Source organism: Callospermophilus lateralis, unplaced genomic scaffold (assembly GCF_048772815.1).
Source record: "Callospermophilus lateralis isolate mCalLat2 unplaced genomic scaffold, mCalLat2.hap1 Scaffold_197, whole genome shotgun sequence".
Classification (NCBI taxonomy): Eukaryota; Metazoa; Chordata; class Mammalia; order Rodentia; family Sciuridae; genus Callospermophilus; species Callospermophilus lateralis.
Window position 1 is genome coordinate 1764763 of NW_027512977.1, and position 12601 is coordinate 1777363.

Sequence of the window (12601 nt, forward strand, 5' to 3'; positions counted from 1 at the left end):
AAGAAGGATATGGGTATAGAGGTCCCCAAACTAATATCTCTCATTTGGCTTGCCCTCTCTGACCAATTCTTTTAACAACCACCACCTTATGAACACTGGTGGGCCAATTCAGTTTTCAAGAAAAATACCTAATACTCACATAGTGACAGCTCTACAAGTATAACTTATGTGATCCTTTAAAAATTCCCATGACTAGGAATCATCACCATTACTATTATCCTCATTCTACAGGTAAGGAAACTAAAACACAAGGTAGTTGAGGGATATGGCCAAGGTCAGGAAACCAGTGAGTTGCAAAGCTGATCTTTGTAGCCAAGCAGGCTCTAGTGACCACACACACATAACCCCTGGAATAAGCCATCCCTTAAGGAATAGGTAACTGACCGTCCTCCCTGCCTTTTTTCCTCATTTGATAAGTGCTACAGGGTTCTTCCTGTAGCACTTATCAAATTCAACTCTTAATGAGCCTTTTAATGACAACAAGGAATATGCAAAGTTAAAGATATGTATGCACTGCCTTGTGCTAGATTCATATATGCCCAAATCTGCCTGGCTGCCTGAGAGACTGCAGGCCCTTCTGTCTGTCTTACTTCCTTAAAGCACCTGATATAGTCTCTCACTATGTAGGCAAGCAAAAAAATAGTATGAAATGGAGGCAAAAGGGATTTGAGAAGTTTTCTATAACAGGATGGTCTCGTGTTTAGCAATTCAGTTTGATAGTCAGTTAGGACTTCTTTGGACGTGATTATTTAAAGTGTTGAAGGGCATTCCAGGGGCAGTGATGCATGCCTGAAATCCCAGTGGCTGGGGAGCTAAGGCAAGAGGATCACAAGTTTAAATACTCAGCTACTTATCAAGGCACTATGTAACTTAGTCAGACCCTGTCTCAAACTAAAAAAGGGCTGGGGATGTGTCCCCCAGGGTTCAATTTCTGGTACCATACAACAACAACAAAAAAATAAAGTGTTGAAGGACAATGGGAAGAGTGTAGGTTGCCATCAGGCCTGACTCTCCTAGTAATTCCGTGGTTGTTGAAAAGGTGATAAAATCTGGCTAATGTAGATACTAATGGTAGAGATGAATAACCACGGAGTATTTGCTTATCAAGGCCCCGGCTTGCCTAGTCATGGGAGGAAGGGGAGAGCATTAATGTTGATTGATAATGTATTCAGGGCCCCGAGCAGCGCTTTAAATTCAGCCTGAGTAGTGTCTCTATACCCTTTGCTCTTCCAGTCTACCACGTGCTGACTAATGAACCTCTCCAAACTCCAAGACCCCAGGATTTATCTAAAAACTAAAAAGCACCTAAACATCTAAACATTATCATCCTCTTTTTTGCCTAAAGCAACTCTGAAATGAATTAACCACCAATTGCCTATAAAACTCTTGGAGCTGCTAAGCAGAGTAATAGAAATTGTACTTCTGAGCAAAGTCTGGGAAGACTTAATTTGTAGAGGCTTTTGTGTTTCTTCTGCCAGGGATCATTAAAGGAAAATTCAGACAACCAATGGCAAATTTTATATTCTTCAGTATTCAAAAAAAAATGAGGTAGCAAGGAATCCATTTGCTGGGTAATAGAAGTTCTATTTTTTGGGAAAAAAAATATTTCCTAGAAAGAACACTATGAGGAAGTGATGTCAAGCGATGAATGTACTCAAGGTGTGCTCGGCGTATAGCGACTGTCTGCTCTGCACAGAAATCAACACACTCACTCTAAGCATGTCAGTTAGCCTCCCTCCTCCCCCAGAAGTAGAACCAATAATAGCTTGGAAAAAGAAGCTCTTAAAATTTTTGTTCTGAGGTACTAAAGGCCAAGAACAGATTAGTGAATATAAATTTCTATTTATCATTAACTCTAAAATTCCTAAATTTTTTTTCAGTACAGTGGGAAAATTGTTTCTAAAATACAACAATCTTCAGCACAAGCATGCTAATAATGATATCTACATATGATGAATATGATTATTGTCTCAACTCTAAAAACCCATTCACTATATAAGAAACTAGAAGAAAAGCCGAATCCCTAAGAAAAATCCAAGAAAAGAATGTAAATTTGTGTTTTGTTGTTATTGTTGGTTTTGGTTTTGTTTGTGGTGGATAAATGATCACATGTTCTTGAGCATTGATTTTTCTTTTCTTCTAAAAATTCAACCTTATTCTGGTTAATTGGATGTACCAGGTAGTTGGGTTCTGGTTAATGGTGATTGGTCATATTTAGTTGGAAAGGGATGCTTCATTTGGTGCTTGGTGATATATATCTTTTTAAAACTAAAGGTTACATTGAGCATGTTTTGTTGGGCCACTTGACTCAAAAGCCTAGGAGCAATTAAGATATTCCCATTAGATGCAAAGTGCCAAGGTGATGATCTGAAGTTTCCCTGAGGGTACACTTTCCTCTTTCATCTGACATTTCCTTTCCTGACTGTTCAGAGAAGGCAAATTAGATGGGTCAACACCTGTAACATGCGAGCTAAACATAGCTGCCTGGGAGAAGTACAAATGAAGAAACCGACATTTGTGAAAATAGTATTCACTCCTACCAGCGGGAGACCCTTCTGAGTAACAGCCCAACATGCCCAGGTCACTCTCCTCACATTGTGGGACCAGGACAGGAAAGTCAATATGCTATCTTCCAAGTCACTGTTTGTCACTTTTATATGTTGGTATGTGGAATGCTCTCTTGACAAAGGAGTTGTTCTTCCTGGAATGCATTCTTGTCTGGCAGCTTTCCACACCTTTAATGGGCACCTCAGGTGACATCAACTGCAGTCCAGCTGCCGTCACTAAGATTGAGCCACTTAAAACAGGTCCTGCCTTGGCTGTTTATGCACTTAAGTGTACAAGCAGGACCCAAGTTATCCCCAGATTTAGCAAAGACACAATAATTGCTTTCTTTTCAATGGCAGGTGATGCATTTGCTACTATGGACTAGAACCTGCTACTGCTCTCAGTCATAATGGAGCAACAGGAGAGAAGCACAGAAGGAGATAGAAAATGTCAGAGAACTCTGGGTTGGAAATTGCTTTTTGCAGATGCGATTAAGCTGTCAGGAGAGAATATGAAAATGCTAATTGGCAGATTTAGTTATGTTTTATTGTCTTTGAGTTGCTGAGTAAGTCATCAGATGATACTGTTTAACCATTAATGTAGAACTTTGGAGGAATCTGTCAATTGTTTGTTTTTAACCTCTTTACAAAGGTATCTTAAACTAATCTCCCCTTCCAGCAAAAAAGAGAGAAGTATAAATATTTATATTTGGTCCAAGAACTGATAAAAGTTTTAATCGACACAACACAAGAATATTAATTATAGTGTAAAAATTTGTGTCAGTCAAGGGCAAATAGGATATCTGTAGTTTTTTAATCTTAAACTACAACACACATACACACACATACACACATGCATACACACTTATGCCTGCATATTCACCTAATTTCTTATTTTATTCATAAAATAGAAAGTGCCTCATTGGTGTGTGTGTGTGTGTGTGTGTGTGTGTGTGTGTGTGTTAAAGAGCTCAGCACAGAGTGTATGCACAATCATTTGTAGCTGCCACTAATACTATATGAATGCAGAAAGTCATATAAGCAAGTGAAGTTATAATTAAGATATTAGAAAACAGTTTTTATTTTTGTTAATAAATATTTTGTATTTACTTGCCACAGCATATACTGTTTTGAAATAAATTGATGGGAAATTTATCAAGAAAAAGAAGAACTGGCTTTCTTTCCTGTATTTCCTTCCAAATTTTAAAAAATAATGCCCAATTTACTCTTTGCATTTCTCATAGTATCTTAACTCATCTCTGAGGTCATTAGTCAATATTTAATGGTATCTGGAGAACTTTATAAATCTCAGACACCTCACACCTGTTTCAAACTCATCAATCAAGAGACACTCCCAGATTCATTGTAATAAAAGACTTCACAGGTGATTTCAGAAACTGGACAGATCAGTGGATTTGAATGAGTAGTCACATTATTTTTTTGTCACATTTGGAATATATGTGTATGGGTCCTTTGTTTTTGTTTTTGTTTTTAATGTTTCCAAACTTCTGGATTCAAGAATTACAAAATGTATATAATCTGGCCTAGCATTTTATTTGATGAAATTAATCAATAAATCATTGAATTTATTATCATATAAATATCCTCAATCCTCCCTAATGTAAATTATGACAAATCTAAGAGATTTATATATTCAACCCATTTGCTCAGACAATCCGGCTCTTCTGTTTCCATCAAAATGCTTTGCTTCTCTCTCACCCACTCTGGTTAGAATTAGACTGTTTTTCTTAACACTTGAATAGTCTTAATTAAAACTGACGCCCTCTGTCTGGTAAGCAAATTCTACCTGGAGCCCATCTGCATTTCTCTCTCTCTCTCTCTCTCTCTCTCTCTCTCTCTCTCTCTCTCTGTCACTCCCTCCCTCCCTCTTTCCTCTGTCATCTGGAAGCTTGTGAGGCAAGCAAAGTAGCCTCCTCCCTTTTCTTACATGCTTTATTGGGCTCCTATTTCCTTGCCACTGTGCATGTGGCTGTCTCTTGGCTGTTCCTTGACCCCACACCCCACCTGTGGCTGTGGAGTGAGTTGCTAATGAAGAGAGATGGGAAGGCTATGCCAAATCTGAGGGCTTCTGTCAGCAGAGCCCCCATCTTGAAAGAGCCCAACTGTCCCCTTTCTCATGCTCCTCCTTCAGCTGTGTCATAGAAAATTTGACTCTACTTTCTAAAAGTTCAATGGAGAGAAGTTAATGGCTGGTATATGTGGGGAAAGGAAACAGTTAAAGGAAACTCTGAAGACTTTCTTTAAACAAATTCTTTTTTATTGTGTTTCATTTTATTATAAGAGGTTCATTTTAACTATAGAGTATTTCCATGTAAAGGGTATGTATAATCGTTTGTCCTAAGATTATGGATACCCTCAGAGAACAAAATTCTCTATTAGAATTGTTGCAAATTCTTCTTTTTGAGAAAGTTATCAGCATTTCCTGATTATTTCAGAAGTTCTCCTTTGGTTGAAATGTAAGTTCATTTTAAATTAAACATGAAATCTTAGTCTACCCTACAAGTAATATTGTATCTATTTGCCATTTTTACATGGGTCTCTGGACTTCATAGGATGGGTTAGTTGCTTTTACTCTTTTTTGCCAACACATCATAATTGAGTTCACAGGGTCTGATTTTTCCATGTTTCTATTATGTGTTCATTTTTTAATGATCTTAAATATTTAACAATTTAGCTATCAAATTATGTCAAGGACTGGCCAGGCCATGGAGACTCCAGAAGCCACATCTGGTGGCAAGACAAGTTTGAAATTGTTAGTTGCTTTCAAACTGCTTCCAGTTCTGCCTGTGCTGTGGAATCTCAATGTTCTTTCTCTTAAAATACATTGTTTTAAATAGGGCTGGGGTCATAGCTCAGTGATACAGTGCTTGCCTAGCATGTGTGAGGCACTGGATTTGATTCTCAGCACCACATATGAATAAATAAATTAAATTGAGGTCCATTGACAACTAAAAAAATATTTTAAAAACATATTGTTTTAAATATCTAGATTCTCAGAAGAGCTAGCTTTCTCTGTTTAAAACAAGATCAATGAAAACCCCAATCTTTGGTATATTGGGCTCTCCTTGTTTCCTTAAGTCTCAATCCTCCATTTCCACCTGAAGCTTGTATCATAAGAGCAGATATTCAGTGTATTTGGGGACTGAAATAGAATTTGCAATTTTCAACATCTCCTGTATATCGAGGTGAAAAGATTACCATGGTCTACTGGGCAGTGAGAGGCAGCATGAGATGGTGAGAACATAGTTTTGGAGATACTAGAATATTGTTTCAATCCTGGTTCCACCAACTAAGTAACCTTGGATCAGATGTGGTTACGTGGAGAACAGGTTGACAGTCATTGAGCTTGGAGATGTGGATGGTGTTCCATCTGTGTCAGAATTATTCAACCTGGGCGGTATCATGGCTGATAATTCTCTGCTGTTGGGGCTGTCCTTGTCACTGAAGGATGTTTAGCAGCATCTCTGGCTTCTATCTTCTATCTTTCCCTACCATGTTCTTTATCACTCTATGAAAACCAACAAGGACTCCTGAGGTACACAGTTATCCCCCAACACTGAAGATTGTGGGTCTTCCTGTTTGCTGTTAATCTTCACAGGTAGAACGCATCAGGTATTAACATCATATGATTTTATAAGTATTCAAGGCAAAGGAAGAAAAGTGTTTAAGCACTTTCCAAAGGCCCTAAATATTTTAGGCAACCATATTAAGTATGCTTGCCAGTTTATAAAAAATACAGAAAAACTTAAAGGCTAATTCCCTAGATCCTAGAAAATCACCATTTGCATTACCCTTAATTTGGTAATTACCAAATTACTATTTGCATATTGTGAGTGTTTTACTCAGACCAATCAGTATATTAGGAGTACAGCCTGATAGACCAATCAGGACTAAGAATCTACATTTTTTATCTTCAAAATACGAAGAACATTAAACAGAAATGCCAAGAATGTGCCAAGAATTAGAATTTAAATCCTTCTGAGGTCCTTTCTTCTAACAATGTAGAGAGAAAGTAAAAAAAAATCCAGATGCTGAGGATGCAGCATTTGGTAGCAAGCCTTTGGGAGGAAACAAGGGAAAAATGAAATGGCCCCAAAGGAAACAGCAGTGTGTTTCCATCTGTTAGGCCACAGATTCTGGTAGGGGAGAGCAGGCAGCTCAGAGCTTAGCCTTTTTAGTTAGATTCCCAGGGTTCCTCATGCTTGCCTTTCCTCAAGATCCTCCTCCAGGTGGTCTGGAAAACACCAAAGTCCCTTTTATGGGGATTCTGATTCAGACGGTTTGAGGTTGTGGCCAGAATTAGTCATGTTTAAGAAGCTTCCCTGCAAACTGCATGATTAATAGGGTTAGGAAACCCAGACATCTAAATCCTTGCTACTCAGAATGTGGTTCTCGAGCTTCTAGCAGCAGGATCAGCTGGACATTTTTCAGAAGCAGGTTCTGAGCCAGATTCTGACTCAGTAAGTCTGAGGTGGGACCTGGGACTACATTTCCAAACAGCTTCCAGGATAGGCTGACTCTTGGGTTCTTGCACTCCAATTTGAGCAGTGAGGGCCCTGTTGGCTTTAAGCAGGAAGAATAATGAAGGGTCAGTCATCATTAAATCCTACCCTGGGGGTGATGTCATGGCTCCCAGACAGGTAGGAGAAATGAGGTAGACTTGAGCGGAGATAGTGGCATGGACTTATGGGATTCTTTAACAACTATCATGATCAGAATCCCATGTTTCTGAGAAATATTTTCATATTTCCAATAAACAGCTGGACAATATCTCCAAGGGAAGGCAGAACTGTCATCTGCTGTTTCTAGACTCCTGCCCTCATGTGTCAGTTCTTCAACAGGCTCGGGTGCTTTATCAGCCTAGGGTATTCTGAGTGGCTGTTGTTTCTCTGCCAGAAATGCAGAGCAATCCATCCCTAAAGTGGTCATCATCCAGAAGGAGTTAAAGAAGAGAGCTACATGATTTTATTTATTTATTAATTGTGATTGCTGAAAGGCAGTACCATCATTGGGTTTATTTGGGTGGTTTCACCAATTCTGGCATGCGCCATCAGCAGCTTTTTATTGATGGAATCAGGAAATGGCACACATTTCAGTCATTTTTATGAAGGTAGCCAAAGGCAACATGTGATGGGCTCTGATGGTAGAGAAAGCTATGACAAATGCCGAAGCTAGAAGGCCAAGGCAGGAAAGATGCTGTTTACATGTTAGTCCCAGCTAAGCCTCATTGGCTCTGATTGGATCCCACTCCCATACTTGAGCACGTTGGTATCTTCAGTTGCTATACCAAATGGCTTTCATTCAGATCAGAAGTTCCATTTGTAAGCAGAGTTAGAGTGCCACAGAGCAAGGGAAGAATGATTACCCTAAAGAAGAGGGCTTGGTGTCCTCCAAAATATTAAATGTCAGGTGTCCTCGCCCACCAATAACTTTGAGCGAAGCAATGCCTCTTAAACCAGTGTACAGTGGTGCTTGCTTAGGGAGAGCAAGGGCTGAAATAATAAAAGTGAGTTATACCACACAGCTGTCCTTCAGGAATCATCACGTGAAAGGACCTCTACTACGAATTAAAGCCAGTTTCTGTTAGAGGAGTTACCTAGGGAAGGTTATGAGGGCACTTGGAGGGAAATGTGTAAATGCTGTCTTCAAGGCTATCTCTTCCCCAAAGGCTGGGGCATACGCTTTTGAGACACAAAGCCCGGTTTGAGAATTGGCTATCTCTGGCTCTCCCCATCACTGGCTATGTGTTCAAAAGTAGCTTATGTGATAAAGCTATGGTTCTGCATTTATAAGGTAAGATGGCAGTGCCCCCTCTCTATCCCAGGTAGTTGTAAAAGTGAAAAATAGACATAGACACTTTAGGCCTATGTCTATTTTCTTTTTTTATATATTTATTTTTTAGTTTTCGGTGGACACAACATCTTTTCTTTTTATTTTTATGTGCTGAGGATCAAACCTAATGCCCAACGCAAGACAGGCAAGCACACTACCACTTGAGCCACATCCCCAGCCCAGGCCTATGTCTATTTTCTGTATGGTTCTATCCAGTAGCTCCTATTGCAAGATGAAATAGCAGCAAAGTTTGCTGAGTGAATAATTAAATGAGTGAATTTTCATAGAGCCTGACATAACAATATGTGCTTTAAAAGATATATCTTTTTTCACACTTAATAGCAATTGAGGCTTATATGTGACTCGGCAATATTTTGTGTGTATTTGTGTGTATGGTTATTGTCAGGCCTTCTAAGTGACACCCAAGAGAACGCTTTAGAAGAAATTCTGGAGTTTTTAAATTGTGCCTCACTACTTGCTTGGTTTCAGAACATCTCCCAGTAGCATGATCAGGGAAAATACAGAGGCTGAAATTTCCACAGATTTTTCTGGTTATTTTTGACTCAGCAGCTGCAAAAACAGAATTTATGAAATGGAGTGGGAAACTTTAAAATATATTTGTGTGTATGTGTGTAATTCTAAGAAAGTATTAAAAAAATTCTGAGTCTGCTTTGCTCTCACAAAATAATCCTCAGAGAAACCTAAATGCTATTCAGGCCTTCTGGCCTCTCCAAGGAGAGTTTCTTCATTATTCCCCAGAACCATGCCTGGGATGGGTTGATATGTCTGCACAGCAGGCCTGGTCCACTTCTAATTTATACAGGGAGGTTTTTAAGTGAAGCTTCATGCAGGCCAGGCTTCTTTTTACAGATGTAATTTCAAACTTTAATTGTAGTCTAGAAACCTAATGGAGTCAAAGAATGTAAGAGCAGGTAGCGTTAGTACCTGGAAATCAAGATTTCTGGTTGGACTTCAGGATCCACAAAACTAAGGTGACTTTGGACTGACTACAAATTTAGGAATTTAGGGAGTATCTTTGGGCATAATTTCAAATTGCTGATGCTAGTACCAGGCTAAGACAAACACTTTCCACACTGACAAGCTGAGCTAAGCCCAAGGTCTAGTCTTGTAGGAACACATTAGGGATTGATTGTTTGATGGATTGATTGAGCATATGTACAAAGCCCGAGCCCTGTAAAAGTGTGATTGGGGAGGGTCGGCAATTAGGTCTAACACTGTCTATTGTCCAGACTATTGTGCTGGTTCTGCCCATTTATTTTCCTGCCAATGTTGCTCCCCATCCCCTGTCCCAAGCAGTGAGGTGACATGGGAGAAATTTGTACTGTGAGGCAGCTGGTAAAGACTGACAGGTGGGGGACTTGCTTTTAATTGGGTAACTCGTGTAAGGAGTCAATTGTCCTATTAACCCCACATATCCCTATATCAGCATTATTTTAATTAGACCCTTGCAGTCTTCATAAGCAAGATGAGGAAAACCCTAAAATGTTGAAATAAGAGAGGTTGAGCAGTGTGAGGGGCAAAAGGGAGATGTGATACGTGGATTGTCTGAGTTTCAGTGATCGAAGTAGCTAATGTGTGCTGAGTTCTTCCTTTGTGTCAGGCACTGGGTTTATAATTTCACATTTTTTTTCTGATTTAATTTTCTCTCTCTCTCTCTCTCTCTCTCTCTCTCTCTCTCTCTCTCTCTCTTTTTGGTTTTTACATGATCACAGAAATGGATTCAAATTTTCAAATATCCATAAATCATATGAGGTATTTTATTAATCGTTTCCAATACTTTCAAACTAGGAACTATTTGGAAAAAAAATGGTGATAAGTGTTCACCAATTGTTTGTAGAATGAATGAATGGAAGATAAACACTTATTTACAGCTGGTGCAGATAAGAATATTCTTTTGTTTGCCACACTCAAAAATCTTAGGCATCTTCAAGTTGGTCCTGTAAAGGGGTTCTCACAGTGGATCCTTGGATAAGCAGCTCCAACATCATCATCACCTGGGAACTTGCTAGAAATTCTGATTCTCAGGTTTTCCCAGACGACCTGAATCAGAGACACTGGAGGTGGGGTGAGCAATCTGTTCCTACAAGCCCTGAAGGTGAGCCGGGTGCTTGCAGATGTTCACCGACAACCTATCTGGTCCTACCTCCACACCTTAGCTTGTATAAGACCTAGTTTCTCAGAACAGATTCTAAGATGCAGCATTTTTAGAAGAATGTTCTGTCTGGGCATCGAGACTAGAGGAAAGAAAGGCAAGTTTTTGTTTCTGGTGATTTCATGTAACATTTTTCTTTTAACTACCCACTCAGATATTGTTGTTACTCAAACTCTTTAAACAGGTTTCTTATAGGTCCAATGGAGATAGAAATACTTGCTTTACTGGCATGTTGTAGGGGAGAATTAAACAAATTTTGTGACAGTGTTGAAAATTAAATTCTAGGTAAAATGTAGTCTGCAATTATTTTTTTTTTCCTACCAGCTGAATCCTAACCACCCTTGTTTTGCCTGTCCCTGAATCTGTCACAGGGTGCTAGCCTTTTGTTGTAAAATGTGTGTGTAATTTACTATGTAGAAACTCCCCTACATCTATGCCTTTTCCCATTATTTGGATCTGACAGTGGTGTCTTTGGCAGAGTATTATTTTCTTAATGGTACTAAAATATTTGTTGAATTTACTGGTGTATTTACAGACTTAGAAAGTTTATGTCTATTTAATCACATCTATTAACTTTCTGCTAAGTAAACCTTGTATATCTATGAAACGAGCCCTGTGAAAATAAGGGATGATATTCACTTAACAAAAAAAAGGGAGTTCATAACCCACTTGAATCTAATGTATGAAACATGATATGTCAAGAGCTTTGTAATGTTTTGAACAACCAATAAAAAAAAATAGAGAAACACAGACAGGTGGTATGATTAAGTGATTTATAGTAGTAATCAATTGAAGTCCTTCCAAAAGATGTATTTATAAGAAGAGCTTTCAAAATGTCACCTATATTGCTAAACTATAAATTCTTTTTTTTCCTAACAAAATGGGAAAGACAAAAAAAAACCTAAATATAAATGAAAATTTTATAGTAACAATTATTTCTGTAGAATTAGTTGCACCAACACATTTGATAAAGATTTTACTCACTAAGTTTAATGTTGGGCTAAGATGGTTGAAGTTGAGAAGGCAGTACTGACCTATTGCAAATATTTTGTATTGAGATTAAGATTTTAACTAGCTATTGTTCTGTATATATATTTTTTAAGTTGAAGTGGAAAAGTGAGTATGTAACTAGGGAATATCTCCTTATCAAGCTTAGGCTGTAAGACAAAGTTGGTTGAGCTACAAAGAGGTCAGGTGCTTTTACCAGCCAGGAAACAGGAAATTAGATATTTCCAAGTACCAGCAATCAAGCATTTTGGTTTTTTTCTGCATCTTTAAATTATTTTTTTCTGCATTTAACATTTTTTAAATGTCTCTGCCAGGTTTGTCACATTTTCATTCTAAGACATAGATGTAGCATTCAAATATTGAAGTTTTCTTTTAGCTTTAGAACAGTTTTTGGGTTTCTCTTTTTGCTAAAAACATGCCACTAAAACCTTTTGTTGTTCTATACTTAGTACTAATATAGAGAAGTGCTTACCAACCTTAGATTCTGGAGCAACAGTGCTATGCCCAGTACTTTGTGATCATCTATGGTAACACAAATGCTCAAAAGCACACCATTCCTTTCCAATAGATTGTTGAAATCAGTTTTGAAGTACATTCTGCAATGAACCCTTTTGGAGTAGTTGTAAACCGTGATCTTAATTTTAGCTTCACCCAGTTAAAGGTCAGGTACCAATGAATTTCCAAATATTGAACCCTTATCACAGTACCAGAGTGGTTGAAACAAGGCTATGATGCAAACTCTTATAAGGGAGGTGGTGGTGACAGCAGAAGCCCTCTAAGTGAATCCTCAGGAAGATGGTAACCCCTTTATTCCAGAGTAATCTACCTGGATAAAGCAAGCTCTTTGTCAATCATTGGGCCTCCTGGGAGAAGGATGCATTTTTTTCAGTGGACTGGCAAAAGTGATTCCTGGCATTAGGGCTAGTCAGTAGCTCTAGAATTGAGCTCATTTGTAGTAAAAAAAATGAAGCATGTTCAGAAAAACCAAAGCCCAGTGGTGAGTAATGGGCATATAGGCTAG